We start from the raw sequence: 4,880 nt of genomic DNA, 5'->3' as shown, positions 1-4,880 counted from the left end.
AGACAGCATATATTACCAGAGATTTATTTTCTTGCTTCATTTAAGACTTTCCATTGGACTTTTCATATTAACTAAGTGTAACATGGAAACCCAAAAGAGGTATCAAAATCCGAATCAGAATCTGGCTTAATATCACTGGCATATGTAAAATTTGCTGTGTTGCAATACATAATAGAAGTATAAATTACAATAAAAAATATATGTACATATACGTAAGTTAAATTAAGTAAGTAGTGCAAAAAGAGAACAAAAAATAGTGAGCGAGTGTACGTGCATTCATTGTCCATTCAGAAACCTGATGACAGAGCTGCTCCTGAATTATTGACTGTGTGTCTTCAGGTTCCTGTACCTTCTCCTTGATAGCAGCAATGAGAAGAAGGCATGGCCTGATGGTGAGTATCCTTAATGATGGATGATTTATTTTGAGGTATCGCATTTTGATGATGTCCTCGATGATGGGAGGCTAGTGTCCATGATGGAGCTGAATGAGTCTGCATTTTTCAGCAGATCCTGTCTCTGATCCTGTGCAGTGATCTTTCCATACCAGACAGTGATGCAACCAACTAAAATGCTCTCCACAGTACATCTGTAGAAATTTGTGAGAGTCTTTGATGACAGACCAAGTCTCCTTAAACTCCTAATGAAATAAAGTTGCTGCCACGCCTTCTTTGTAATTGTAGCAATATGTTGGGCGTAGGATAGACCTTCAGAGATGTTGACACCCAGGAACTTGAAACTGCTCACCCTTTCCACTTCTGATCCCTCAAGGAGGGTGTGTGTTCTCTCGACTTCTCCTTCCTGAAGTCTTACTGGTGTTGAGTGCAAGATTATTCTTGTGATACCAGTCAACAAAGATGCTTTGTCTCTCTGAGAATGTAAAACAACTGCATTTCTTAGTAACCAAAGAAATGAATGAATCATTGATGAGCAACGCATGTTCAAACTCAGGAAGTGTAAGCATATTTATTTCAATATGCAGAAAGAGTCTGAAAGTAAAATAAATCAGGGGAAAGAAAGTTGCACATAAGAGAAGAGAAAGAGTCAAAACCGTTGTGTTTTACACTTTGTGTAATTATAGAATGATAACAGAAAGAGACCATTTGGAATTAGGCTTTCTAAATAATTTATATTCAAGTGTTGTGAATACTGCTGCTGACTGTGTTTCTATAACACCGTTAAACAACATATTTCAAATCCCTTTAAATCTCCATATGAAAGAAAATGTAAATTTTGGCTGCCATTGACTTTTTTGCATGTGAACTTAAATCTACCCTGTTTGGTTAACAACCTTTCTTCCTATAAACAAGTTCTCTTTATTTATCCTCTAAGCTCACGATAAAACTCTTCTGAACATTCATTGAGATTATCCCCTTAAACTATTTTGTCCTAACAATAACTCCTGCTTCAATGTTCACTTGATAGAAATGAAGTTCTTTATTCTTGTTATTACAGAAATAATCTTCTCCACATACTTTTCAAAGCATCATTGTCCTCCATAAAGAGCAGAACGTAGTACTTCAATTCAATAGTGTCTTATGAAGTTGAATCTTCAGTACACTTTTTCTGTTTATGATCTGAATACATTTTAAAAAGCTTTTCAAATTATCCCATCATCTTTAAGCATCTGTGAACATACACCCACAAGTACTTCAGTTCCTGCTTCTTTTTCAAAAAAAGATCATATTGTTTCCTCCCACTTCCAATCAAGATTTATTATTTCACATGCTTCTTTGTTTATTTGCATGGTATTGATGCAGATGAAGAAGGGACTTTGTCCCTACAAGAACTCTGTGACAGTGCTATTAGGAGCAGCTTTATCCTTAATAATATTAAATTTCTTGCATGTTGTTGGACTGCATCCCAAACAAGTGGAGGATTTTTCACTACACTTTTTGTTTGGTGCTTATGTTGTGGAACGACTGTGAAGAGTCATGAGGGGAAATAGTTGTTTAAAATACCCAGTATCCACATAACAGGTTTATGTAAATTCCCAGTGAATAATGAATGCTGGTGGCGGAATCCTTGAACATGCCTTTGAATGTGAAGATGAAACGGTTAGATTGTCTCTTTCTTGGACTGGTCATTGCTTGTCATTGTGGTGCAAGTTTTTCTCTTATCTATCAGCCATGCCTAAATGTTTTCTCAGGTTTTGCTGCTCGTAGACACAGAATAATCCATCATCCCATGGGTTTCAAATATTTCACCTGAAAAACCTAGACCAGTTGATTTTTCTACTTTGAAAATTGTCAACTATGTTAGTACCTCCTCTTTACCAATTTTTATCTTACCTTATAATGGTAACTGACCTCACTTTTACTGGTGCAAAACAACAAATAATCTTCGCAAGAAGGCAGATTCAAGTATTTATTATAGGTTAAATACATCAAGGAAATGATGAACTAAGAAGCTATTCAGGACCTGGTCTTCTGTAATAAATTGCAGTTAAATAATAATCTCCCAGAAAACAATCTTATTGGGAAAATTCTAAATTGAACCGGTGACAGGAATAGAAACTGGAATCCTGTATTTAAGAAAAGCTGGTTACCAAGGTACAGTATATTGGATGGAATAATCATGGAGTTTGTTAAGTATAAACATTTAGAAAATTGGAAATAACTCGGAAAATTTGTAGCTCAGGTGGTTGATGGTTGAATTGAGATGTTCTTCAATTTTGGCAAACCATTTGCAAACGTTTCAACATGATATGAGGAGACAACAGTGTACTGACAATTCTCTCATACTTCTCAACAAGTAAGCATTGCACTGAGGAATAACATTTCAGATCCATCTATGACAAGTTAAAAATTTAAAGACTTATTTCCCAGTACAATGTATATTTGTTGAGAATTGTGAAATACTCTTTAAATGCTTATATCTTGACAAACTGCTTTTGCCAAGAAAATCCATGAACCTGACTATTGGGACAGTTTTAGGAAAGGGTAATGAATGTTTTCATCTCCAAGTGCATATGATGCAACATTTCTCCTTTCACCTCTTCATTTCCCACCATCCAGAGCTCCAAGCAGCCCTTCTACAGGAAGCAATGATCCACTTGCACTTCTTCCAATCCAATGTACTCATGTGGTCTTCTCTGCACTGGAGGAATGAAACACCGACTCGATGATTGCTTAGGGGTACACCTGTGTTCAGTCCACAGGAGTGACCCTGAGTCTCCCATTGTCTTTCACTTCAATTTCTCACCCCCACTCTGACTGTGGCCTGCTGTACTGTCACAGTGAGGCTAAGCCAAAGCTGGAGGAACATCATGACATTTTCCATCTGAGCATATTACAGCTTTCTGGACTCAATATTGAATTTTAAGACTTCAGATAACTTGTTTTCTTGGTCTGTGTCAATCATGCATTTGCAATATTAGCTCAGATTGCTAGTTCTTCCATTCCTTTTTCAATTCCTGGAAGTGGAGGACATGTCCAGCCCAAGGTGACAGGGATATCCTCATGTTTTGCAGTTTACATTTCTGATATTCTTTTGTCTCGATATATTTGTCTGTTCTCACACTGTAGCTGCTTCCATTTACTCATTAACCAGATATCCTTGTTTGGAGCTTATGAGGGCAGGTAATACAGCTTGGATATGGACATGAGGATTCTATAAACACAGAGAGTCGTACAAGATGAACTCATTTTAATCACACATGGGACAAGAACATGGTGGCCATCATTGAGACAAGGGTGAAAGATAAGCAGGAATTGCAACATTGTATTCAGCAATCTAGGATTTTAAGGCAAAACAGCAGAATGTGAAAGAGGACATATTATTATACTGTTAGTCAAGGAATAGATTATTTCTGTATTGAGGAAGGATATTTTGGTAGCCTCTTCAAATGAGGCCATATTGAGGTAGAGATTGAGAACAAAAAGGGTGTTGTCACTTTGCTGAGGGTATATTACAGGCCACTAGCACTCAACAGGTGATGGAGAAATAAATATTTAGGCAGAGAGGTATGAAGAAATGGTTACAGTACTAGTGGATTTCAATATCTCAAGCATTAACTAGGATTACCTTAAAATAAATGGCTCAGGAGAGATGAGATATTTGAGTTTTGTCCAGGACAGCTTTTTGAGACAATATGCAGATAGTCCAGCAAGAGAAGAAGCAATATTAGACCTTGCCTTGGAGAGTATAGGCAGTGAAACAGAGGGAGTATCATTAGAGAGGTATTTTGTACCACAACTCTGTATGTTTCAAAGCAGTTATGGATGTGTTGGGTTGAAGGACCTGTTTCCATATTGCATGACTCTATGATAGGCCAGAAATAAAGGTCTTAAATTGAAGAAAGGTTATACTTTCAAATAAGAAAGAAGGTTGTTGTTGTGGCACCACTCAGCCAGATTTTCAACCTCCCTCCTATTTTCAATTTCAGTCCAAATACGTACTGGTTGGTAGGTTAATTGGTCATTGTAAATTGTCCCATGATTATGCTAGGGTTAAGCCAGTGGGTAGATGTGTGGCACAGTTCGAAGGGCCAGAAGGGCTTACTCCATGCTGTATGCCAACAAATAAATAAATAAAATTCCAACTCCTGCACTCAGTACTTTCATTCATGAAGGCCAACGTGCAAAAGCTTTCTTTACGACTTATCTATTTGTGATGCCACTTTCAAGGAATTATGAATCAGTATTGCCAGATCCATTTATTCTATGGCACTACTCAGTGCCTACCTCTCACTGTGTAAGTGCTATCTTAGTTCGTCTTCACAAAGATTAACACCTCACACTTGTCTGCATTAAATTCTGTCTGCCATTTTTCAGACCAATTTCCAGCTGCTCCAGATTCCACTGCAAGCTTTGATAGTCTTCTTCGCTTTCCACTACATCCATTATTCTGGAGTCGTCAGCAAATTTGCTGATCCAGTTAAC

This window comes from Hemitrygon akajei, chromosome 2, assembly GCF_048418815.1.
Source record: "Hemitrygon akajei chromosome 2, sHemAka1.3, whole genome shotgun sequence".
Classification (NCBI taxonomy): domain Eukaryota; kingdom Metazoa; phylum Chordata; class Chondrichthyes; order Myliobatiformes; family Dasyatidae; genus Hemitrygon; species Hemitrygon akajei.
This window is presented reverse-complemented; position numbering follows the sequence as displayed.